Below are 27,204 nucleotides of genomic sequence, written 5' to 3'. Positions count from 1 at the left end.
CTTATTTTCCCTAGTGGTATAATTAAGAAAACTTGTGCATTGTTCAGAAACCAAAAAGGTATACTATATAACTATTTTATTGGTAATATACACTATATAACTTATCTCTAAAGACTTAAATAATTCAAACGTTGATGGATCTCCAAGGTTATTTTCTAACTGAACTCTCTAGTGGCTATTCTAACATAAAAGTGCATTAATGCGAACTTTTTTTTATAGTAAAATAGGAATTTTATTAAAGTAAAATGACGATTCAACATCTGAAAGGTTGATGAGATAGAACCCAATAAAAGTCTACAATCAGTTCCCATAAGAGTACAGACTAAATATTACACCCCTGACAACAAGGAAAAGGAAAGGACACCAAACACATCCAAGTTACTACTAACTTGTCCTAGCTACTAAGGTTGACTTATCATCAGGCTTCACTACTTGTCAACCATTTCAGTTTTAGATTGAAATACTCCTTTTTTTTTTGATCAATAACACTTTCATTAATTCATCAATAAAAGATTTACAAAAGGAAGACAAACACGCTTATCTTCCAAGAGCAACAAAGAACCTCAAGAAAAGGAAAAAAAGAAAAAGAAAAGAAAGAAAGAAAGAAAACACACTACAGTTACAGCTTGGCCCAAAAAAGTGAGTCCCTTTCTGTTCCTTGTTTAGCTAAACCGTCAGCTAGGGAATTAGCCGATCTTTTAACCCAATGTATCTTAACTTCCATCTCCCGCACCAGCCACTTGAATTTCCTCCTCTCATTATTGTACTTCCATAAACCATTGTGATCTTTAAGCAGCCACCCTATCACTATCTCTGAATCCCCTTCAATTAAGAGTTTCCTGATGTCCAACTCCTTAGCTTTTTGGACTCCTTCCATAACTGCAAAGATCTCAGCTCTAAGGGAGTCACCCACTCCAATTGGGCCTGAGAACATGGCAGAAATGACCCCATTTTCATCCCTAAAAACACCCCCAATCCCTGATTGTCCCGGATTTCCCCTGCTACACCCATCAAAGTTTAGTTTCACGAAACCACTAGGTGGAGGGGTCCAAGCCACACACATTACTGACTTAGTTTGTGTGCAACTTGCAATTTCACCCCACTTCCCCAACAAGTCATCCACAGTGTAATCTGTGAAAAGCTCCAAAGATTTCAGCCACTGTACCGCCCTAATTTGAATGATAGCCCTCAGATCTGCTTCTCCTCTCTGAGCTTCTGAGAATATCCTGGAGTTTCTTTCTTCCCAAAGTGTCCAACACACTGCAGCCCTTAGTCCTCTCCACACTGTCCTTCCCCTTTTTGTTTGCCACCTGAAAAAAGAAGGGGAAAAAGGCCTTGCAAGTCTGATGGGGGGTTCCAACTGCAACCAAAAAGGGACAAAGCCCATTCCCAAATTAATCTCGCAAAATGGCAAGACACCAATAGGTGAAAACCAGTCTCCCCATCCGCTTTACAAAGAACACACCACTGAGGTGACAAACAAGTATTGGGTCTCTTCTTTTGGAGTAAATCACCAGTGTTGATTCTTTCCAGATAGGCTTCCCAACAAAAACTACCAACCCTAGGAGGTATTGCTCTGCACCAAACTTCATCAACAGGAAAAGGAAGGAAGGTAGGACTGGTGGACTGACTTAAGACTTTGAAGAAAGAAGCACAAGAAAAAATGCCATTGGGAGAAGGTGTCCAAATTATAGAATCCGCCCTAGTGGGGCCTAAGACAACGTTATCAAGAATTGCAATAAGGCTCAAAATAGTGTCAAAGTCTGAGTCCCTCAAATCCCTTCTTAGACCCAAGTTCCACCCAATCCCAAAAATGGAAGAGGACGGGGTGGTAAAAGACGAGATTGGCTCATTTTTCAAATCAGAAAGAGCAAACAAAGAAAGAAACTGATCCTTTAGAGGGGCACTCCCCACCCAGGTTTGTTCCCAAAATTTTATGGAGTTACCGGAATTCAAATCATACCTGATATTAGGGGAGAAATCTGGTAGCAGGGCATGAATGGCTTTCCAAGGAGAATTGCTTGTGGTCCTAGCTCTGATTCCAGCGTCACATCCATTATGCTCTAGCCCATGAATACTTGCCACTATTCTAGCCCAAAGCTTCTCCTTCTCCAAGGGGAATCTCCACAACCACTTTCCCAACAGAGTCATATTCCTTCTCCTAATATTCCCAAGCCCCAAACCACCACAAGTCTTACTCCTACAAACTATCTCCCAGCTCACTCTATGATCCCTCTTTTCCTCTCCCGGTTCCCACAGGAAATCTCTCATTAACTTCTTCAATATATTAGCAACCTTCACTGGGATTTTAAACACCGACAAGAAAAAGATAGGTAAATTAGCAAGCGTGGCCTTAATAAGAGTAATTCTCCCATCAAGAGAGAGGTCGTTCTTTTTCCATGACACCAGTCTTTTTTCGAACCTTTCCACCACCGGGTTCCAAAAGCTCTCTCTCATGGGATTATCCCCTAAAGGCAACCCTAAGTAGTTCAAAGGCCATCCCGAGACTTCACACCCCAACACTTCAGCACTCTCCCTGATCTCTCCCTCCTCCAAATTCACCCCCACAACACAACTTTTTCCAATGTTAACTTTCAAGTTGGATATTTGCTCAAACAGTTGTGTCACCGACTTCAAATTCCTAATAAAACTCACATTACTTCCTTCACAAAACAAAATCGTGTCGTCAGCAAATTGCAAGTGAGTAAGAGGGGTTTCCGCACTCCCAACTCTTCAGCCTCTAATGAGCCCCCTAGAATCTGCTCTGTGAATCAATTTCCCCAAAACCTCCGCAATTAGAATGAACAAGAAAGGAGAAAGGGGGTCTCCTTGTCTTATACCCCTACTGGCTGGAAAGAAGTCTACCACTGTCCCATTCACTAGCACTGAGTAATGACAATTCCGGACACAACCCATGATCCACTTACACCATCTAGCCCCGAACCCAAATTTAGTCAAAACTTTCCTTAAAAATTCCCAGTCCACCAAGTCATAAGCCTTTTCCAAGTCCAACTTACAAACCACTCCCTTCTTCTTATCCCTCTTAAAGTTCTTCACACTCTCATTAGCAATTAAAATCTGATCAGTAATTTGTCTTCCATTCACAAAAGCTCCTTTGTAGTGTGCAATGATATCTGGCAAAACCTTCTTCAGCCTCAAAGACATTACTTTTGCAATGATCTTATACAAGCTATTAACCAAGCTAATTGGCCTAAAATCCTTCGGGTGGGAAGCATCTTTCCTTTTAGGAATTAAGGCTATAAATGTGGAGTTCACACCTGGATTGACAATTCCTCTCCTGTAAAACTCCTCAAAAACCTGCAAAAGATCATCTTTCAAAATGTCCCAACAGTCTTGATAAAAAGCCATTGTGAACCCATCTAGCCCTGGGGCTTTTGTTCTATCCATAGAAAATACAACCTCCTTGATCTCTTTTAAACTAAAGCTTCTCTCCAACCTTCTCCTGTTCTCCACCCCTACATCTGGCCAATCCAAACCTTCTACCCACACCCTTCTACACACTGGCCTTCTTAGGATAGATTTGAAGTGCTCCACACAAGCCCCGACAATTTCCTCTTGATGCACTAGCTCAACTCCATCTATTACCAATTTGGAGATCAGGTTCTTCCTTCTCCTGCCTTCTGCTAGAGAGTGGAAAAACCTAGTGTTTCTGTCCCCCTCTTGCACCCATTTACACCGAGATTTTTGCCTCCAGCTAATTTCCTCCTTGTGCAAGCAGTCCTCTAACTGTTTTCTTAAATCTCTCCTGAGCTCAATGTCTTCCTCTCCAAGTTCTCCCCTTTCTTCTTTAGAGTCAAGGCTTTCAATCTTATCCAACAGATCTCCCTTTCTTTTTTCTATCCTCCCAAACTCCACCAAATTCCACTCCTTGATTTTTGCTTTCAAAAATTGAAGTTTCTTATGGAATTTCATCCCCTCCCATTCCACCAAAGGGTTATACTCATACCACCACTCCCTCACTTTGTTGTTAAACCCTGGGTGGAGTAACCACATATTTTCAAATCTAAAGGGGGTAGGACCTCCACACCTTCTTTCCTCCTTACATAACACTATGGGCCAATGATCGGAGGTCACCCTTGGAAGAGCTCTAGAAGCCAAAGTTCCCCAATGAACTTCCCAATCCAGAGGGAACAGGAATCTATCCAATTTAGAGCAAATGGGTCTAGATTGGAGATTTGACCAAGTAAATGTCTTATGGGATAGGGGGATCTCTTTAAGCTCAAAGTCATCTACAAAGCTATTAAACTTCCTCATGCTTTTTGTCACCCTCTGGTTAACCTTATTGGATTCCTCCGAGAATCTAATCACATTGAAGTCCCCGCCCATGCACCAGGGCCCATCCCACAACCCTCTAACATCTGCCAATTCCTCCCACAACTCCTTTCTCTTTCTGTAGTCATTCGGTCCGTAAACATTTGTGAGAACCCACGTAAAATCACCTTCATGCTGCTTAAACTTCACAGAAACCGAGAACTTTCCAATCAACTCCTCCATGCCTTCAACCACATCCCTCTTCTACATTGTTACAATCCCCCCGGATGCACCCCAAGAGGGAGCAACCACCCAACTGATCCCCTTGGCTTTCCAAACACTCCGTGCCCAATTGTTATTAAACTCCATTCTCTTAGACTCTTGCAACAACACAATGTCTGGGTCAAACCGTTTTATTACCTCTTTTATTGTCGCTCTCTTCCTTGCACTCCCAATTCCCCTCACATTCCAACTAAGGATCTTCATTCCACTTCTTATTTAAACCCCTTGCCACCTTCCACTACTTTCCCCCTTTCCTCCTATCTCCTTTTACCCCGAGATTGTTGTCTCCTACATCTCTCTTCAATATCTCTACTTCACTCAATCTCCTCTTCTTTGTTCTGATCTCCTTCTTCCTCTTCTGTAATCTTTCTTTCAACACATTCAAATCTTCCAACCTACAGCCCAATTTCTCTATAAATTCAGCTAGCAAGTCTTCTCTCATCGAGTCCTCCACCCCTACCCTTCCTACAGAAACCCCTTCATCTCTGCTCATCTTCCCGTTCTTCCTCTCCCCTGGTCCCACCTTTGTTCTTTCCACTCCATCCAACCTCCCTCTCCTATTACTTCCCTCCTTCCCTGTTCCTTTCCCTCCAACTCTACCTTCAAACCTTTCCCTCCTCTCCACTAGCCCCTTCCCTCTCCCTTCCTCCCCTTCCCTCCTCCAAATCAATTTTCCTTCCACTTCCTTAAAAAACACTTTTTCAATGATTTTCCACACTTTTTCACTCCTAAACCTTCCTTCCCTCACCTTCCCACTTTCCTTCATCCCCTTCTCCCCCTGTTCGGAGAGCCCGCTTTCTAGCACGACTGCATATTCATGGGCTACAGGACATGGAACAGAAACGGAATCTGGAACCAAAGACACAGGAGACACGTTAGTAGCACAAACTGAATTCATTGGGTTACCTGGGATTGGTGGATAGGCTAAAAAAGGATTGCTCCTGGCCTCCCTCTCAAGTTCTAGAGGTTGGTAAACATCTGTCTCCCTTAGTTGGTTGGGAAGTACTTTTGTCCTTTGGTCAACCTGGTGATCTTTCCCCTCTACCTCTGATTCGCCCCTAGATGGTGTGTTCCTGCTCAGCTTCCTGTTCTCCTGGTTTACCCCTTCTGATAATCCTTGCACACTCTGAAATCTTGGAAATGAGTTGACCCGATTGCAACCTACACCCTTAAATAGGCTAGCAATACTCCACCCATCCACGGTTACCACCAGCACAACTACCTTCGTCGTTTACACTGCCCACGTTGGTACCATCAGCAGAAAGGTCCTCCGCTTCTTCATCTCCTTCACTGCACTGCACCCATCCTTCATCCTTCTCTTCCCTCTCTTCAGATCTTTCCCTAGCGAATCTTTTATTCGGCCTTTCTGAAGAGCGTCGCAGTTGGCTATGCTCCTCCAAACATCGCCGGGAAACCCACTGCAACGCCAGTTTCTTCTCCAGCTTCCGCCGCTGTGCACAAGCCCCCCCTTTCTCACGACTTGGGACGATGATAGACCATTAGCATTGTCTATCAGCGCCCCAAGAGAAGCCCCTTTGCCCCGACCCACGTGACTATTTAAGTTATCACGTGGGTCCTTAAAATGGATCCCCCTTTCGGTGTTATGCCCACCTGACCCACCCGCGTGACCTTTTAAGTTGTCACGTGGGCCCTTCCAATACTGTCCCGACTCAACCTTCACCCCGCCCGACCCACCCGCCACCTTCATTGGTTCAGACCAACCCTTTCGGCTCCCCACCCCACCCTGCCCTTTCGCCACGTCAGCAAAGGAAGAGAATCCCGCCATTAAGTTGCTTAATTCAAACCTATTTGAAAAAATTTCCTTAACGGGATTTCTTGTCATTTGGTTTTCCCCAACCGGCTCAGTAACCCCAAAAAAACCTTTCATCTGCTCCACCTTTTTGACTCCCAACCTACGCCCTCCACGTGTCCACCACCCCACCAGCTCATCATCTTCTACCTTAGGAACACCTCCCCACCACGACCATTCAACTTCAGAGGCCACCCACACCTTGTACCAGGCATCATCCGAGCGTACTTCAATGACCCTCGGCAAGTTCTCGTACCTTACACCAGCGACCTGTAACTCCACGGCACCCAGAAATCGCTTATCAGCTTTCATCAAGATGCCTCCGAGACAATGCACAATGTGTTCAAGAACAGAGTTCCGCTAGAGGTGAAAAGGAAGGCCTACAAACTTCAGCCGGACACAACCATCTTGGACTTCGACTTCATTGCAAAATGGACTCCAGTTCTGAACCTGTATCAGAACTCCATCCACCTCAACTGCTTTAAGACTTAGCTCCTGGTCGCCTACATCAAGCACAGCTTTCGTCTCTGCAAAAGGGAACAACATTGCTTCACTCCCAGAACCTAACTCCCCTGCCACTGTACACAGAACCCTTCTCCAGTCTGTCACTCCTCTATCAGCCACTAACACCTTTCTTTTCTTCCACTCAATTTTGGGTTACATGTTTCCCTAACATAAGAAGTTTTAGCATGACTTGCAGTAATCATACCATTACGAGTTTTCTAATCAAAATTAACTTGGAAATCATGAAAAGCCATAAAGTAGTTATGAATCATTACCTATCATGAACATGCCGTTAAATTTTTTCTACTTTTGCTAATTGGTGGCAGTCTGTGTTATTTTTTATCACTAGGCAGTGGCACATTAAGGTGCAAGTCTGATAAAAGCTAGCAATCCCCAACATATATATTTCCTCTTTTGCAATGATTGATCTAACCTGGGCAGTGTTTTAAAAGGTGTGATGCTCACAAGTGAGGCTCATTTTGTGAAGTGCCCTCACCTGGATTGTTGTTATGTCTTGATTATAAACTTGAGTTTGGTGTTGATATTTTAATTTACCATGGTGTAGGATGTACCCATATTGTTTAGAGTTTAAACTGTTTACTCTATGTAGGACTTGGACATGTGCAAGGCTACAACCTTTGTGTCAATTTTTGATAATCACAACCTTTATGTTAATAAAATTATCAATTTTTGTTAATAAATACTTGTAAAAAAAACTTTGTGTTAATAAACAGATTCTCTTATCAATTTCTTTCAGAATTTAGATTTGCATATTCTTGTATATTAATTTTTTTTTTTTGTGTTTTGTTCATAAGTGTTTCCTTGCTTTGTTTAGGTGCACCCCTTGCCTTGTGCCTCAATCTCTAGGAACCCTTTGTAGTTTGTGCTTTATTTGCACTTTGCACTTTTAAAGCATTGTCCTTGGGGTAGTGGCCCAATACAACTCTAATCTTTTCACTCCTCTAGTCTAGAAGGAAAATCTATGGAATTTTCACATCTTTGGATCTATATATAAAAGATGTTTAAGCTGGAAGGTATAGGTAGTGCTTTCCATGGGGTGACTATACATCCAAGGTTTAAAGAAGTCCAGACTGATCCACCTTATAATTATAAATACTATTAAGTTACTTTCTACTACTAAATCCTTGTAAGGAAAACACTTCAGCTTCAACTGCATAGCCAATGCTTATAATGCCTTAGTGAATTAACAAGATTTGTCGTTCATGAGTCCTAAAGACCTATCTAATTCCCTATTTTGCTGAGTTGTCCAAGCAATTAGTGGGTATCTTCTCAAATAGATGCATGAATTCAATTTGAAATTAGGAGTCACATCAATGAATAATTTACTTTACTTTCTCAAAAAAAAAAACATTAAAATAACTTTAGTATGAAACTATGTTAGAGGCTCCTCAATTCAATAGGAGATTAGGGGTGGAAATCTTTGTTCAAGACTGTAAGGAAGGCTCCTTGAATAACTCTACAAACAAATTACTGTAGATAAAAAAACCCTCTATTAGATTACGTTTAAATTCTAGACATCAATTAGAACCTATTATGCTACAAGTTAATTTAGGTCACTAACACATTCTTATGTAAAACAATTTGAAAACTTCTTTTATGAGATTTTGGCAGATTGTTGATGTTGTTTATTTCCATTGTATTGGTTTTTAGCTCAAACATGCCAGATTAGGAAGATATGATAAAATTGGTATGCATTGGAAGCATATGTATGACAGAAGAAGAAAAGAAATTTGCAGTAGAAGTTGATATTTAATCAAAGGAAAATAAGAGAAATAGTAAGAGGATTGGAGGACTAAACTTTTATTAGATTTACTATAAGAAATCACAAGAATACCCCTCATAGGGTAGCGGCTTAATTACAATAGAAAAGAAGAGTTAGCAGGCTCATCTAAGAAGGCCCATTAACACAAAATAAGAGAAGACAATAAATTAAGCTAGCTCTTAACATTTTGTCTGTTGTCTCTAAACTCCCCCTCAAGCTAAGCATAGATGGCAGTCATGCCCAACTTGCTTACATACTACTGCAGCCTAGCCTTTGGAATAGTGTTTTAAAAGCGCAAGGCGCAAAAAAGCGTAGGAGTCAATTTGTGCCTGAGGCGCAAGGCGAGGCGTGTGCCTTTTTGAAGCAAGGCACAAAAATACAAAAAAGTGCTAAAAAATAAAAAAATGTCAGAAAATAAAAAAAAAGCCAAAAAAATAAAATAAATATTAAACATAATATTAATAAAAAATATAAACTTAAATTTTAAAATAATGTTTTATAAAACCTATTATCTAAAATTAAAATACATAAACATAAGATGTAAAATATACTCAAATGAGAATTTAAAAATAAAATCAAACATATAAAACATTTTTAAGCATGTAAAACCTCTAATCTCTTTTTTCACTCAATTGCATTACTTCAAGTAGCTAATGTAGTGTAAAACATATTACATTCCTGATTCTACGAGCCGCCTTTGTGCCACGCCCCTCGAGGCAAGCCCAAACAAGTCCACGTTAGGTCTTAAATTCTTAGTTTTGACACAAAAAACAATGATTTTATAGTTTTAATTGCCTTTTAAGAAGACATTTTATTAGGATGAATGAATGAACAACATTACCAAATTAGGGGTTCTCAGCGTGGTCCGGGGGGCGAAGCCCCTGGCCCAGCCGCTATGTTAAAAAAAAGCGTCAAATTTTCAAAAGGCGTTCGCCTTTTGAAAGGGCTGCGCCTAGGACCTAGGCGAGGCACATACCCTGAAATGCGCCTCGCCTGTGCGCCTAAGTCGCACCTTTTAAATCACTGCTTTGGAACACCTTTGTTGAGCACATCTGCTTACTATTCTTTTCAAGCAATAAATGGTAGACATACTTTACTTGGTACAACTCTCTCCTTTATGAAATGCCTTTTTACCTCAATAAGCTTTGTGTGGTCATGTTAAATAGAGTTATGGGTAGTATTAATGGTTGCTTGATTATCACAATAGAACATCATTAGCTTCTCATAGTCAATGCCCAATTCCTCCAAGAGAGATCTAAGCCATAACAACTTTGACACATCATGGGCCATAGCTTTATACTTTGCCTCAATTGAGGATCTAGTTACCACCGACTATTTCTTGTTCCTCCAAAAAACAAGATTCACCAAGGTACAATGCCCAGAAGAAGACCTTCTATCATCAATACAACCTGCCCAATCTACACTTGTGTAGGCCTCTAATTTTATGTGACTATGCCTAGCAAAGAGAATACCTTTCCCTAGGGTACCTCTCTAGGAGCATGCATGAATTAGCTAATCACATTGATAGCATAGGAGATATCAGGTCAAGTCATGCAAAGGTGCAACAACTTGCCAACTAGTCTCTTAAAAAACACTCAGGCTAATAACTCACCATCAGTGGTTAAGAGTTTATGATTGTAATCAATAGGGGTAGATATAGGTTTAACTACAAACTTTCCTATTTCAGTAAGTATATCAAGCATAAACTTGTGTTGGGAAATAAATATACCTTCTTTGGTATGAACCACTTCTATCCCTAAGAAGTATCTTAACTCAACTAAGTCCTTAATTTCAAACTCCATATTAAGGAACTTAAGACGGTGACCACAATGTCATCAACATAAACAATGAGGAATTTCAATAAGGTATCTCTCCTCTTAACAAAGAGAGTGTGATCAAATTGAGTCTAGGCATATCCAAAACTAACAAGGGCAGCTCTACACCTCTCTCAAATCAAGCTCTAGAATATTGTTTAAGGTCATAGAGGGACTTCTTCAATTTACAAAACTTTCCTTGCATCTTCTTCTAATACATTCCAAGTGGAAGATACATATACTTCTTCATGTAAGTCCCCATTAGGAATGACAATTTGTACCCTATCCGGTGGTACCCATCCCTACTTGTCCCAATGGAGAGGGTTTTTTTTCCCCCCTTGAAAAATGGATTTTGCTACAAGGACAGGTTTTGGGATTTCGCAACTTGTGTGAGTATGGGTAGGGTATGGTATTAGGCTAAACTTGACCCTCCCCGAGTAGGATATTGTTGGAAGGCATATGAACTTATGCAATGTATGTGTTTTTTACATGTTTAATTAAATAATTAGAAATCTGACACACCCCACCCTCAAATGCGGGGAGGGTAGGGTCAAGGAGGGTTTTGCATTTTCATGTGTGGGGAGGGTTTGGATTCTAAAAATCCATCCCACTATGGGTTTTAGGGAGGGTATAGGTTGGGAGGTCTGGTCTAGAATTTACAAAACCAATATTTTAAAAACCGACCTGGAGGTCGATTCATTTTTGCCTCTGGGTCGTAGGTCACCGGTTTGACCGGCTGGGTCGAACGGTTTAGACTGTGCCACGTCAACGCATATATGTATTAAGTATATATGTGTGTGTATGTATATATATGTGTAAATATATTTTAGCAATAAATAATGTATAAATATGTTTTAGGTATGTTATATGTATTATTTTATATTTAATTTATGTTTTTTAATTCAGTTTTTAATTTTTTTATTTATAAAAGTATTAAAAATTGCAGTTTGAGGCAAAAAAAGATGTGTTTTTGTGAAAATAGCGGGGCAAGGTGCCTACGGCTCCTTGGGACGCATAGATCTCGAAAAGTTACCCAAAAATAAAAAAAACCCAATCGGACATCGGAGTGCAAAGTTATGGCCTCCCAAAGGCAGGTTGGCGATGGATTTGAGTGGGTGTTAACAAATGTTTACGGGCCTAATGATTATAGAGAGGAGGAAACTATGGGAAGAATTGGGGGATTCAGGGGATTGTGGGAAGGACCTTGGTGTGTAGGAGGTGATTTTAATGTAATCAAGTTCTCAGAAGAAACAAATAATCCTAGATAGAGGGTGACTACAAGCATGGCGAAATTTAATCAATTTGTGGATGCTTTTGAACTCAAAAGAGATTCCTCTATCGCGTAGTAACTATACATGATCCAACCTACAAGTGAACCCCATCTGTTCTAAGATGGGTAGATTTCTTTTTTCAACAAATTGGGAAGAACATTGGGGGAGTTTGACCTCTAGAGCACTTCCAAGGGTAACGTTAGACCATTGGCCTATTGTGATTGGTGAGGAAGAATTGGGAAATATAGGGCTTACCCCGTTCAGATTTGGAAATATGTGGCTACACCACCCAAGTTTTATTAATAAAGTCAAGGAATGGTGGCTAGGGAGTGATCCTATAGTAGAATGGAATGGGATGAGGTTCCATAAGAAGCTACAATTTTTGAACGATAAAATTAAGGATTGGAATCTCTTAGAATTTGGGAGGTTAGAAGAAAGGAAGCAAGTTGTGATTGTACAATTGGAAGATCTGGATGTGAAGGAGGGGAGGGGTTGTCTTACACAGGAGGACAAGGAACAAAGGTGGAGATTGCGAAAACAATTGGAGGATGACTTGTTCAAGGAGGAAATTAGCTAGAAACAAAAATCAAGGTGTAAATGGTTGAAGGAGGGGGATAGGAATACTAAATTCTTTCATGTTGTGGCAAGTGGGAGAAGAAGAAAAAATTTTATTTCAAGTTTGGAAGTGGAGGGGATAACTTTATCTAATCAGGGTGAGATTGCTGGGGCCTTTGCAAATCATTTCAAATCTATCTTTAGAAGACCTTTAAGTAATAGGGTGTGGATTGAGGGGATGGAATGGCCAAATCTAAGTCTAGAAGATAGGGAGTGATTGGAGAGAAAATTTGATGTCGAGGAAGTAAAGGAAGGCGGTATTTTCTATGGATAGGTCAAAGGCACCAGGCCCAAATGGTTTTACGATGGCATTTTATCAATATTGTTGGGAGATACTGAAAGAGGATTTAATTTTGGTTTTTGATGAGTTCCATAAAAGAGGAGTGATTAACTTAGGGTTGAATTCCACCATTGCTTTGGTTCCCAAGAAGAGAGAAGCAACCCACCCAAGGGACTATAGACCAATCAATCTAGTAAATAGTTTGTATAAGATTATTGCGACGGTGTTGTCCCTTAGGATTATACAGGTGCTCCATACCATTGTAGCAAATAACCAAGGAGCTTTTGTGAGGGTAAGTAACTGATCAAATACTTATAGCAAATGAGAGTGTGGAGGATTTCAAGAAATCAAGAAAAAAGGGTGTGGTTTGCAACTTGGATTTGGAAAAAGCTTATAATTTGGTAGATTGGTCCTTTTTGCTGGAGGTGATGATCAACTTTGGCTTTGGAAAAAGATGGTGTAGGTGGGTGTTGGGGTGTATTAGGACTTGCCACTACTCTATTTTGGTAAATGGAACAGTGGTGGACTTCTTTTCGGCATTGAGAGGGGAATAAGACAAGGAGACCCCCTTTCTCTTTTCTTGTTCACCTTGGTTGCTGAAGTCTTAAGGAGACTGATCTCTAGAGTAGATTCCAGGAGTCTAATGAAAGGGTGGAGAGTTGGCAGGGAGAACATACCACTCACACATTTGCAGTTTGCAGATGATACGATTCTCTTCTGTGAGGGAGGAGACTTGAATTGGATTAGGAATTTGAAACTCAAATACAACTTTTTGAGCAAATGTCAAATCTGAAAGTGAACTTTGAAAATAGTTGTGTTGTAGGTGTAAATATGGGGGAAAGTGAGATCCTTGCGTGTGCAAACATTTTGGAATGTGCAGTGTTGACTTGGCCTCTAAATTACCTTGGTCTTCTTCTAGGAGGTAATCCTCGAAAAGGAAGTTTTTGGATTCTAGTTGTGGAGAGATTTGAAAAGAGACTTGCATCTTGAAAGAAAAATTATCTATCTCTTAGAGGAAGAATCACCCTAATTAGGTCTACTTTAGCTAACCTACCCATTTATTAGCTATCGGTCTTTAAGGTACCTGCAGGGGTGGCTACCAAGTTGGAAAAGCTAATGAGAGATTTCCTTTGGGAGCCAGGGGAGGAGAAAAAAGACCATAGGGTTAGGTGGGAGGTGGTGTGTAGGAGGAGCAAGCAAGATGGAGGTCTAGTTATTGGGAATATAAGGAAGAGAAACTTGGCTCTACTAGGGAAATTGTTGTGGAGATTTTCATTGGAAAAAGGAAAAACTGTGGGCTAAGATAATATGTAGTATTCACGGGCTTGCGGAGAATGGATGGGACTCCAGGATTTTGGCTAGGACGACAACTACATCACCTTGGAAAGCAATCCAAGCTATTTTGCCTTTATTTTCTTTTTGGATCGGGTATGACTTGCAACCGGGTAATCTCATTAAGTTTTGGGAACATGTTTGGGTTGGGGATTCTCCTTTGAAAGACCAATTTCCAACCCTCTTTGCTATCTCCACCTTAAAAAATGAACCAATTGCCACTTTCCTTGTACCCTCAAACTCAACTTCTGGGTTTGGATGGAGCTTGGGTTTGAGAAGAGCTCTCAGGGACACAAAATTGGATAGTACCTTAATTCTCATGTCCTATCTTGATGGAGTTTTCTTGGAGCCTACAAAAACAGATAGCAGGATCTGGACTTTGTCTCCTTCAGGCTCCTTTACTTGTGCCTCTTTCTTTAAAGCCCTAATACAACCGACAGTTCCTATTGGCTTTTCCCCACCAAAGAAGTGTGGTGTCAAGTGTCAACCTATACCTCTAAAGGTTGGGTGTTTCTGTTGGGAAGCATTCCTGGAAAGAGTCAACACAGGTGATTTGGTTCAAAGAAAAAGACCCAATAGTTGTTTATCTCATCACTGGTGTGTTCTTTGCAAAGTTGCTGGTGAGTCTGGTTACCACTTACTAATATCTTGTGATTTGGCAAAAAATATTTGGGAATGGTTTGCTTCTTTGTTTGGGTGTAAGTGGATTTCCCCAATGAATGTGCAAAGCTTGCTTAATTCCTCTTCTTTCAACTGCCCAACAAAAAGGTCAAGGATCATGTGGAGATGTGTGAGAGATGATGTTTGCTGGACTATATGAGAAGAAAGAAACTCAAGGATTTTTTCAGAAAAGGAGAGAAGGTTGGAAACTATGCTAGAAGTGATCCATATAAGGGTAATGCATTGGTTGAAAACAATGGACCTGTTCATAGATTATTCAATGGATGATATGTTAAGAAATTGCAAGTTCAGCCTCAGTTAAGAAGACCTCGAATTCCACATAGAACCCTCCACCTCTTGGTTTTGTCAAACTAAATTTTGATGGCAGCAGCATGGGGAATCCAGGGCCTTCGGGTATTGGGGGGGGGTGCTAAGAGATGAGAAAGGGAATGTAATAGCTATGTTCTCTGGCCCAATTGGAGTGGGAGACTCTTTGAGGGCTGAGGTATTAGCAGCTTTGGAAGGGGTACAAAGGGCTAAAGACCTGAATGTCAAGAAACTGATTATAGAAGGAGATTCTGAGATTGTAGTGAACTGGCTAAAAGAAGACACCTCTAAGCTTTGGAGCTACAACAACGAAAAGAGAAAATTCAAATGGCTGATCAAGAACATGGAAGTTCAGTGTACTTGGGTAAAGAGAAATGCAAACTCCTTTGCTGATGGATTCGCTAGGCAAGGGGTAAATAGGGATTCTGGTTTTTGGGCTCAGTTGTAATTGTTTTCCTTTTGGGTGCCTGTCCACCTTCTTGGGGAATTAAGATACTTTAGCTCCTCTACTTTGTAAGCTTATTCCTATTTATTGAAATGTGTTATTATTGATAAAAAAAGTTATGGCCTCCCAAAGTTTGCATGCATTGAGTGTGCAACCCGTGACCTTGTCATCGGGTCGAACGGGTTAATGGTCGAACCGACCGGGTTGAAACATTCTTGACCAAGTTAATGGTTTTTGACTGTCTAGCGGGTCTTGATTGAACTGAACCCGAAATCCCGGCCGGGTGATGATTCAAACAGTTCGACAGGCCGAGTCAACGACGGGTTGAAAACATTGTACAAAACCCTCCCCTAACCCACCCCATTGCCATCTTCAGTGTCCACTCAAGAAAGCATTCTTTACATCAAATTGATAGAGGAGAATATCAAAACTAATTGCAAATGATAAAAGACACAAATTGAAGTCATCTTAGCAATTGGAGCAAGTCTCCAAGTTGTCTATAGTATACATCTGTGTATATCCCTTAGTCACCAAGCAGGGCCTTAAACCACTTAATAGAACCATTGGCATAGTACTTAATAGTGTAGATCACTTACAAATACACCTTACCATCTCCTTCCCCTTAGGTAGATCAGCAATATCCTAGGTATCATTTTTATGCAATGCTTCTATTTTAAGTCCAATAGCATCCCTCCATTTTGGTTTGGATAATGCATCAACACAAATTTAGGGATAGGCTGAGAAGAAATAGAGGCTAGGAAAGAGTAATAGGATGGTAAAACTAGGCCATAGAAAGGTTTTTAGAAATACAATGAGCAGTACCTAGGCAGAACTGGTGACATTTCAGTTGTTGTTTTGTCTCAACCTGCAGGTAAAGCTGACACTCATCCAAAAGCTGCCTATCCTAGTGATACTCTTCCAAAAGCTGACTATCTTAGTGATTCAATCGAAGTAACAGAGACGTTAGAGGATGTGGAAGCTCTAAATGATACTGTTGATGAAGGGGAAAGGATTTGGGGATTAATTTTGCAGATCTTTAGACTCTTGGTAGAGGAGGAATTAGGGGAGAATTTGAAAAGGAACAAGAGGGTGACACTCTAGTTCCTAGTTCCTAGTTCCTAGGTAAGGGGAAGGGAGGGAGAAAGTGTAAAATGGGCGAAGAAACAACAAAGAGAAGAAATAGGAAGAAAGTCAAAAAAAGAAAAGAGCGGAAGAACAAGATAAATTGAAGAAAAAGCTTGGAGGAGGGACACCTAAAAGGAGGAAGAAGAAATTAAGTGAAGTGGAGAGATTGAGATGTGAAATGGACTATGATAAGGGGTGTTTTGGGAGAAATGGAACATAGTCAGGTTAGCAAAAGGTGGTTTCTTGGGTTGCTCATAAGTTTGGTTCTCAATGAAGATTATTAGTTGGAATGTAAGGGGATTGGGGAGTTCCAGGAAGAGAAGAGTGATAAGGGAAATTCTTAGAAAAGAAAAGCCAGATATTGTGTTGATTCAGGAATCAAAACTGTTAGAGGTGGATAGGAGGTGGGTGAGAAGTATTTGGTTGGCTATAGGACTGAGTTGGGCTTTTGCACAGTCTGGGGGGCCTTACAATTTGGAAAAACGAGGATTTGGATTGTACAGAAAAATTAATTGGTAACTATACGGTTATAGTGAAATTCAATAAAGGTCAACAATGGCTAAAAGGGCATTCTTAACCGGAGAAGCTACACAATGGCTAAAAGGGTTTATCGATGGAGTAATTTTTTCAATAAAGATCAACGGTTGGGAGAGCTCTTTGGAAAGCCCATGCAGAAAGTATTAGGCGATCTTGAAATCCAATCAAAAAGGATGGTTCGTGGTTGTGATAGAGGTTTTTGGCAAAAATAGAAAACAATTGGTATGTGGGTGAGATCTGGAGATTGGTTGCTCAGAATCTTCAAGACTTTATGTGGATGAGAGCTGGATATCTAGCTGAAGGTAAAAATTAAAAGATTTTACCAAACAAAGAGATTGAACAAGGAGTAATCGTGAGTTGCGCCACCAAAGTGCAAAAACCAGTGTTGGAAGAAAACATGGGGGTTGGGAAAAGAAATTGGTTTTGAAAGCAGAAAAGAATGTTAAGGATTGGGATGATATTTTATGTGGATTAAAAAGAAAATTGCAAGTCAGTTTAGGTATTTCGATTTTCAATTTTGACAGAAGACATGCTGTTCTGGAGGTCAAAGAAGAAATAATTGATTTTGATAGCTTCGAGATTGATTCATGTGTGATCTAGATCCAGAGATGGATAGTTTCCTGTAATAGAAAAGAGTTGCACAACAGGGCCTTCATTATCAGATTGTTGGGCTTCCTTTCAATCTGTGGGTGACAACAACTTTGGAGAAGGTTGTGACGGTGATTGGAGGTGTTCTCATCATTCACTATACCTCGAAGCCTAGTTTTGTAATGGTTGTTGTTACTTGAGTGAAGCCGGAGGAGATTCCTTGTGCCCTCGATGTTTTCTCAAATGGGGCTTGGACGAAGGTATGGATTGCGATAGAATACGAAGCATCGCTTTGGGGGGTAGGTCTAGAGGTGGACGATGAAGTTGATGTGGTAGGGAAGAGGACAAGTGGAAACAAAGGCATGGAAGACCAGTTGAAAGATGGTTTAAATTTGCATTCCAATATGGAAGAAGAAAGGCTGGGAGGAAAAAGGATTTCTAAAAGCTTTTTGGAAAAAATAGTGACTTTAATGGGCTTTGGAAGGAGTAAGCTTGATAATCTAAACGTTGTCGAAAATCCAAATCGTTCTGATAAGCTTAACTCGGGCAGTTTGGGCATTAATGAAGGAGAAAAGCTCGGGTCGGGTACTGGGGGTATTTGCTCCGAACCAGGTGGAATTCATAGGGGACTTTAGCATCTTGTTGGATTGTCTCGACGAATTAGCTTCTAAAAAGGATGTTCGAGAGCTTATTTCCAAGTCTAAGAGCTCTTGGTCAGATGCAAATTAGGGTCCTCATCTTAAAGACTCTTCTCTTCCCCTAGACAGGTAGAGAGGTGTTCGAGTTTACAAAACTGCCTTGCGGTCGGGCAGGGGGAATATTGTTTTAGGGATTGGAAGGAAGGCAAGAGGAGATGCTTAGATCCTTCAAAGTCATTGCTGAAGAGGAATGGAGCAACAAAGAAGGTCATGGTAGAGGCTAGAAAAGGAGAGGAAAATAGGTGGATCTGGCTAATATTTGACAAAAGTGGTAAGAAAAGGATCATTAGTGGTCCTAGAAAGATGCTCGACGACAAAAAGTTGTAGAGAACTGCCATAGTAGAGAAGATCATGGAATTAGAGAGAGTCAAAAAAGAAAAATCCAGTAGTTCGAAAGGAGAGATTGGGGAGATGAGTTGGGGAAAACCTTAAAGAAGCCAATGAAGATGAATTGGGGAGACCGGTGAGGTTGAAGGTTCAGGAAGACAAGAGGTCTCCGGTCAACCAAGATTCAAGCACTACAAAGTTTGCATAGAAGCGAGGAGGTAAGTCAGTTGGGATTGCCAATTTTCTTTTTATCCTTTAAAAAAAAATATTCTTCTCAAAATATTCCTTAGTATTATTATATAGGAATATCTTGGTACAAGTATCAAATTGGGTAAGAAACTACGAACAAATTTGTGGAGTTTTACAATTTTTTGTCATGAGAGTGCATCAAGTATATCCATGTATATCGAGAAAAGCCATCAATGAATAAAATAAAATATCAAGTGTATTGAGCATATCCACCCAATATTTGTATGTCAAGTAAATGGTAATGTCTCGACACATCAGGGTACACAATATTGAATGGAAAATTTGATATTTTATTACTCAATGGATACATGCTTCTCTAATGTTTGGCGAGTTCACAAGACTCACAATGAAGATCAAACCAACTTATCAAAAAAAAAACTAAAATGGTCGTTGCTCAAGCATGTTTAATAGGTATATTCCGTTAACGTCATATAGGTGAGGTGTCAAAATGGTCGTTGAAGTATTTAGGGCTACCTTCGGGAGATAATTCAAAATAGAGCAGCTTTTGGGATCCTGTAGTAGAAAGATTTGTCAAGAGACTCACATCTTGGAAGAAAAGCTATCTGTCTTCAGGGGAAGGATCACACTAATAAGAGCTACATTGGCAAATTTGCCAATGTATTTTTATGTTTGTTTTTAAGATGCTGATGAGTGTGAGTAGAAAACTAGAAAAGTTGATGAGGGACTTCTGGGAACCAGGGGAGGAGAAAAAGGACCATAGTGTTAGCTGGAAAATGTTGAGTAGAAGAAAGAAGTTTGGTGGGTTAGTTCTCGACAATTTACAAAAGAGGTATGCGGCTTTGTTGGGAAAGTGGTTTTGGAGGCTACTTGTGGATAAGGACAAACTTTGGGCTAAGATAGTGATTGGCATTCATGGGCTTGTAGCTGACAGTTAGGATACTAGAATATTGACTGGGGCCGCTAGAGCCTCTCCTTGGAGGACCATCCATGCTGTCCTCCCATCTTTCCTATCTTTTGTTAGGTATTACCTTTGTTCTGGTAACCTTGTAAACTTTTGGGAACAGGTTTGGGTTGGTAATATTTCTTTGAAAGATAGGTTCCTATCTGTTTTTGCTCTATCGCGATATAAAGATGAACCTGTGTTCTCTTTCTTGGCTCTTCAAGCTCAAGAAGTGGTTCTGATTAGGATTTGGGTTTAAGGAGGGGTGTGAGGGATTCGGAAATTGATGATGTTTTGGACTTGCTTCATGTCCTTAATGGGGTTTACTTGGATTCCTTGAAACCTGACAGTTGTATTTGGACCCTATCCTCCTCTGGTGCCTTTTCCTATGCTTCTTTCTTTAAGGCCCTTACTCAACCTTTGATTCCTTGGGGATACCATTTCTAGTGAAGGAGATCTAGAGCAATCCTATCCGTCCAAGAGTTGGAGGTTTTTGTTGGGAGTCTTCCTAAAAAGAATTACTACTTGGGAGTGGTTTTTCTCATTGTTTGGATGTAGTTGGTCTCCCCCGGCTAATGTGCAAAGCTTGTTTGCTTCTACTTTCATGAGGTGGCCAAAGAATGGGGGACAAGTGTTATGGAGATGTGTAAGGGTGGCTGTGAATTCGACTGTATGGGAAGAAAGAAATGCAAGATTGTCTTCAGAAAAGGAAAGAAGAAGAGAAGCTATCGTTGAAACCATTATGGTGAGAGTGGTTCATTGGATAAAATCTATGGAGATGTATGTTGGCTTCTCAATAGGTGATATCATGAACAAATGGAAGTGGCTAGCTTTGATTGTCATAAATCCAATATAAGCTTTACTTTGTCTTCTCCAACGATTGACTACATCAAGCTGAACTTTGATGGGAGTAGTGCAGGAAACCTGGGTCCTCTCTTTTTGGAGGGGTGTTTAAGGATAGTGAAGGTAGAATTGTTGGACTATATTCAGGCCCAGTTGGAGTAGGTGACTCCTTAAGGGCTGAGATTATGGCTTTCATGGAAGGATTGCAAAAGACAAAGGACTCCTTAAGGGCTGACTCCTTGGGTGTGGCAATAAAGTGTTATTCTAGGAAGACCTTTGGGTAGGGGATTTGCCCTTTAGTGTTAAGTTCCCTGACCTTTACTCCTTGTCAAACATTGAAAATGAACCTGTTGCTAGGGCTGGCATGCTTTCAGACTTGGGTCTCTGTTGGGACTTTGGCTTCAGAAGGTTTCTGAGGGAGAACGAATGTGCCTCCCTATTGCTCTTGATCTCAACCTTAGAGAAGGTGCACTTAGACCAAAATACAGATGATAGTAGGATCTGGTCCCCAACCTCTGACGGCTTATTTCTCTTGTGCCTCTTTCTTCAGTCTACTTACTCATTCTGAAATTTTGGGGGTGAACTTCCCCAGTGAGAGAAATCTGATGCAAACCGATCCCTCCTAAAGTACAAGCCTTTTGTTGGGAAGTGTTCCTAGGGAAGGTAAACACTTGTGATTTGCTACAGAAAAGAGGGCCAACAAATGCTTCTCTCCTCATGTGTGTGTCCTTTGTAAGGCTTGTGGTGCAACCCTACCCCATTTACTCTTATCCTGCTCTTTTGTTTCTTGTATTTGGGATATTGTTTGTTCTCTCTTTGGATGCAAATGGGCTCCTCCATAGGATGTAGTGCTTATGGAAGGCAGCAAGAGCTTCTGTGGTGTGGGCTATATGGGAGAAAAGAAACCAAAGAATTTTCTTTGAAAAAAGCAAATCAAAGGAGGAAGTCATTGAAACCATAACTGCACATTGGGTGATGATCATGGAACTTTTCAAAAACTTCTCCACAAATGACATTCTAAGGAACTGGACTGAAGTGGCACAAACAGATGTATGCAAAGAAATTGTGAGAGTGGAGTGGAAGCCACCTGCACTAAATAAACTAAGACTAAACTTTGATTGGAGTTCCTTTGGCAACTTCGGAAGGGCAGGTACAGGGGGTGTGCTTAGAATTCATCAAGGAGAAGTTGTGGCACTTTTCTCAGGATGAATAGGTATTGGTGACTCAATTCAGGCTGAAAGCTGGCTGAGCAAATTGGAGCAACAGATTTAGAAATTGAAGGAGATTCACTACTGGTCATTTCTTGGGCTAAACAAATCACATCAGCACCTTGGAAGCTCAAATTTATCTTTAGGGAAATTGACATACTTGCAAGGAGTTTCAACTCTCAGTTTGGTTGGGTAAAAAGGACTGCAAATGGGTTGGTGGATACCCTAGCAAAACAAGGGGCAAATAGATATATCTACCTTGTTCTGGGCAGAACTGTAATTGTTTGTAGCTTGGGTCAATGAGATTCACTACTGGTCATTTCTTGGGCTAAACAAATCACATCAGCACCTTGGAAGCTCAAATTTATCTTTAGGGAAATTGACATACTTGCAAGGAGTTTCAACTCTCAGTTTGGTTGGGTAAAAAGGACTGCAAATGGGTTGGTGGATACCCTAGCAAAACAAGGGGCAAATAGATATATCTACCTTGTTCTGGGCAGAACTGTAATTGTTTGTAGCTTGGGTCAATGCAGTGCTGAAACCTAACTCTTGTAATTCAATATTTCTCTGATATTTTAATAAAAGTCTTATTTGCTGATAAAAAAAAAAGATATGGATGTGCAGTTTCAGTTGGGTTAAAACTTGAAAGGACAGGAAATGGTTTTGTTGATATCTTAGTAAAACAAGGGGTGGGAAGGAATCAATCGTTTTGGGCTCAATTGTAATTGCAATTTTGTCTGTAGAGTTAAGAAAATTTGCCTTTCCCAATCTTGAATTATTTTTATAATTCTAATGAAATTTTGTTATTGATAAAAAAGATTCTTGAATCGAGATTGTAAGAGATGTGGGTGCAGCTTCCAACCAAGGTTTAAAATGTCGATGTCGATGGAAATGTCGCTTACCAAAATATAGGACATATGTTGGAAATGTTGAGTGGAAATATTGTAAAAATTAGAGATATTGTGGAAATATTATGAAATATGTGGAAATATGCAATGATATTTTGTAAAATGATAAAAGAAGCATTAATACATATTTCTATCAAAATTATTTGTTTCCTTCTAGGTAAAGGAAGAATCACCTAAAATAGAAAATTTTGCTTGTGTTAGAATGTTAGAGTGATGTTCGGCTGATAAGAGTTCTTATTAGCCCATTCTTATGTTTAACTTATCTTGTAACTGGGCCTGTGTTAATGGGCCTAATCCTGTTTAATGATTTAAGTCATCTGGGTGTCCCATCACTAATCAGGGGCATCCCAGTAATTTCTTGTACCTTGTACTACATTCATCTATAAATAAAAGACTGGTCGATTGGCTAGTACAGTTCGACATTCTCTTCAGTTCTGTGGTTCTCTTCTCTTCTTTGCTACTTCGAGTATAGCTCCTCAGATTACATGGTATCAGAGCATTAGCTCCTTCCTGGTTTCAGCAAGCGCACTCTCTTCTCTTGCTGTCTTTTCATCTTCTCTCTTCCTTTTCTGGGTTGTTGCAGTAAAGACCTAGGAGTGTAAGAGAGTAAAGCAAGTTAGAACCTAGGGTTTCTCCTGGTTGTAGGACTCAAGGGAAGTAAGTAAGACCCAGAAGTAGATGTCCTACTAAGTTATTTCCAGCAAGTAGTAGCTATCGGGCTACTAAGAGAGGTCTGTATAGGACAGACCTAGTTGAGGACTGATTTCAGCAGTCCTAGCACTAGTCAAAAGGGGGAGAGCTTCCTCTACAGTTGCAGCTTCGTGCTCCAGCAAGACTTGCGCAGAACAAGTGGTAAAGACTTAGCCTCTTCTACAGTTGCAGCTTCGGTGCATCAACAAGACTCTTACAGAACTGTGGCAACTTCAGTTACAGATTTTCTTCAGGTCGGTTATCAGCCCTACTTCTGCACTGCATAGTTGCAGTCTTAAACTTTTACCAACACTGTGAACTGGTTCAGTTACAGACCTTTACTTGCTACTGTACCCGAATTGTGAACACTTCTACCAGCACTGTGAACACTGTGACCACTTCGGCCAGTCCTAAACAGAACCACCTACAGCACTGTGAACAACTCTTGGACTGAAGTCAGGATGTCCTCACTATCCGGTGAAGTTTCCTCTAGAGATAACAGACCTGTCACAAGGTCCTCAAACCTGGAAAACCCTAATCTGCACAGCTTGCAGATTACAAGTGTGCTGCTGGATGAGTATAACTTCAGAGAGTGGTCCGTCTCAGCAATACTGTTCATTACCTCTCGTGATCTCACAGGCTATTTGGATGGAGACAAGAAACAACTAGAAATTGGCAGTCCTGAATACACTGTGTGGCGCAAGGAAAATGCCACAGTCATGTCCTGGTTGCTGGCCTCCATGACTCCTAGGGTGGCCAGAACTGTTCATCACTTCCCTACAATCACTAAAATTTGGGAGAAAGTATCTAAGACATACGACCAAAAAAAGAACAATGCTAGAATCTATAGGCTGAACCAAGACATTGCAGCCCTAAGGCAAGGAGACATGTCCGTGGCAACCTACTTTGCAACACTGGAAGGCCTCCGGGAAGAGCTTGACCACCACTTGATTTTGGATTGGGAAAATGCCAATGATAAGGGGAGGCATGACAAGCAGATTGAGGAGGGCAGAGCCTTCAAGTTTTTGGCGGGTCTTGACCCTGTATATGAAGGTATAAGGTCACATATTCTAGGGAGAGATGAATTACCTGAGCTTCACCATGTCTACTACCTGGTGAGGAATGAAGAAGTAAGGAGAAAGGAGAAGCAAGTTGACTCCCAGACACGGTCAACAGAACTACCTGGAGAACATTCAGCCTTAGTCTTCACTAAGGGGAATAGATTTTCAGGCAAGAAGTCCCTCAAGTGTACCCATTGTGGTGGTGAGAAACACACAAAGGAGAAATGTTGGGTCTTGTACCCTCATCTGAAGCCAACTGCTCTGAGAAAGTACAAAAGGCAACATAAGGGCCACACTGCAAGTGGGAATCTTGCCACCAACAATAGTAGTGACAACTCACAGAGTACTCAAACAGTGTCCTCTTCCACCGCAAGGCATGCTGCCGACTCCTCTGGACCAAGTACTTCGGGCTTCACAACTAGTGAGGTAGAGGTTCTCAGCCGAGCATTAGCCCGTCTGAAGAACAATTCTTTAGCTTCCACCTCTCTTGCCAAATCAGGTACAACCTCTGCATTTAGTGCAACTAGTTCCATTAATTCTACCTCTTGGGTGATTGATTCCAGAGCCACTGACCATATGACACATATGTCCTCCTTATTCTCTACATATCATTTGTTGTCTGGCCAGGATAAGATGGGAGTAGCTGATGGGTCTCTCTCCACCATCTCTGGAAAGGGGGTGGTTGACCTAAGCAAGGATCTCTCTCTTAAATCAGTCCTACATGTTCCTAGTCTTACCTCAAATCTGTTGTCTGTTTCAAAGCTTACAAAAAATTTGAACTGCAGTATAACTTTCTTTCCTTCTCATTGTCTTCCAGGACAGATTGACGAGGAGAACGATTGGGAGTGGTCATGAGTATGGGGGCCTCTACTATTTTGATGAGGATGTTAGCTCAGCCTTGCAAGCTTCTACTACTAGTCCGGAAAGTGTGGAGTCAATAGCTAGGCTGCACTTGTGGCATGCTAGGCTAGGTCATTTGTCCTTTTCTTCTTTAGCAATGTTGTTTCTCGAACTATGTAAAGGCATTCCGAGTCAGAGTTTAATTTCTGATGTGTGTCAAATGTCAAACAATGTAGATCAATGTATCCAATTTCTAGTAATGAAATTCAAGCCCCTTTTGATTTGGTTCATTATGATGTTTGGGGTCCTTCACCCATTGTTTCCATTGATGGCTTCCGTTACTTTATCAGTTTTATTGACCACTATTCTCGGTGCACTTGGATTTATCTGTTGAAAGGACGTGATGAAGTTCTCCGGATAACTATGATGTTTGCAAGATGGTTGAAACACAATTTGATAAAAAGATCAAGCAATTCCGTTCAGACAATGCAACTGAATACTTTGAAAGATCCCTGAACTCATTCATGGAAGATGCAGGCATGTTACATCAATTTTCATGTGCTTACACCCCTCAGCAAAATGGGGTTGCTGAGCGCAAGAACAGACACCTATTGGAGACAGGTCGAGCCCTTCTTTTCCAGCACAATGTGCCCAAGCAATATTGGTCTCAAGCTGTTCTCACTGCATCATACTTGATAAATCGGATGCCATCTAAGGTACTAGGTATGAAGACCCCTTTCTCTGTTTTGTGTCCCACTCTTCCAGAATTTTCTCTTCCCCCACGGGTTTTTGGCTGTACATGCTTCATACATGTGAAGGATCCAAAGAAAACCAAGCTGGATCCTAAGGCTACAAAGGGAATACTTTTGGGGTACTCTCCTATGCAAAAGGGGTATAAATGTTATGATCCTGTCTCCAAGAAAAAAAATGTCACCAGAGATGTAGTCTTTTTTGAGTCTCAACTCTATTTCCAGTCTTCTCAGAATCCTCTTCAGGGGGAGAGTAGTGGGTTGGAAGAGGATTCTCATTCTCCCTTCTTTTTTGTTCCCATTTCATCACCTTCCACTACTACTGGCTGTAACATTCTGGGTCAACCTAATGAGACTCCCACTGTGCCAGTTACTTCTCCAGATTCGGCTGATGCTTCTGAAGGTTCCAGTAAACAAGAGAAAGAGATACTTACGTACAGTAGAAGGAAGAAGGGCCCTCAACCTCATGATTGCAACCAGTTGAACTCAGATCAATCTGTCTCTACAATCCAAGGTAATTCTGACTCACTCAATTCAGATTTGGATCTTCCTATTGCTCTCCGTAAGCCTGTTCGTTCTTGTACCACTCGGCATCCCATAGCTGATTATGTTTCTTACTCACACTTATCCCCTGCCTATCATTCCTTTGTGTCTGTTCTTTCCTCTGTATGTGTCCCTTCCAGGTATTCAGAGGCGGCATCTGATCCAAGGTGGAAAGAAGCCATGAATGAGGAGATGAAAGCCCTAATGAAAGCAAGAACGTGGGAATTGATGGACCTGCCAGAGGGGAAAGGCATTGTTGGGTGCAAGTGGGTATTCACAGTAAAGCACAGGGAAGATGGGTCAATTGAGAGGTACAAGGCCAGACTTGTGGCAAGGGATTTACACAAAATGAAGGAATTGACTACAAGGAAACCTTTGCCCCAGTAGCAAAGCTCAACACAATCAGGGTTCTACTGTCACTAGCAGCAAAATTCTCTTGGGAACTTCATCAGCTGGATGTGAAGAATGCCTTCCTAAATGGTGATCTTCATGAAGAGGTATTCATGGAACCCCCACCTGGATATGATGTTGGAAAGAAGGTA

General features: G+C 41.0%; 1 protein-coding gene across 2 annotated transcripts in view; it reads left to right on the top strand.

The window, feature by feature from the left end:
- Nucleotides 1–27,204, top strand: part of LOC104596608 (PITH domain-containing protein At3g04780-like) — a 38,461-nt gene that overhangs the window by 2,652 nt on the left and 8,605 nt on the right. The window lies entirely within an intron of this gene.

Source organism: Nelumbo nucifera, chromosome 1 (assembly GCF_055504915.1).
Source record: "Nelumbo nucifera cultivar China Antique chromosome 1, China Antique-T2T, whole genome shotgun sequence".
NCBI classification, from domain to species: domain Eukaryota; kingdom Viridiplantae; phylum Streptophyta; class Magnoliopsida; order Proteales; family Nelumbonaceae; genus Nelumbo; species Nelumbo nucifera.
This window is presented reverse-complemented; position numbering and strand designations above follow the sequence as displayed.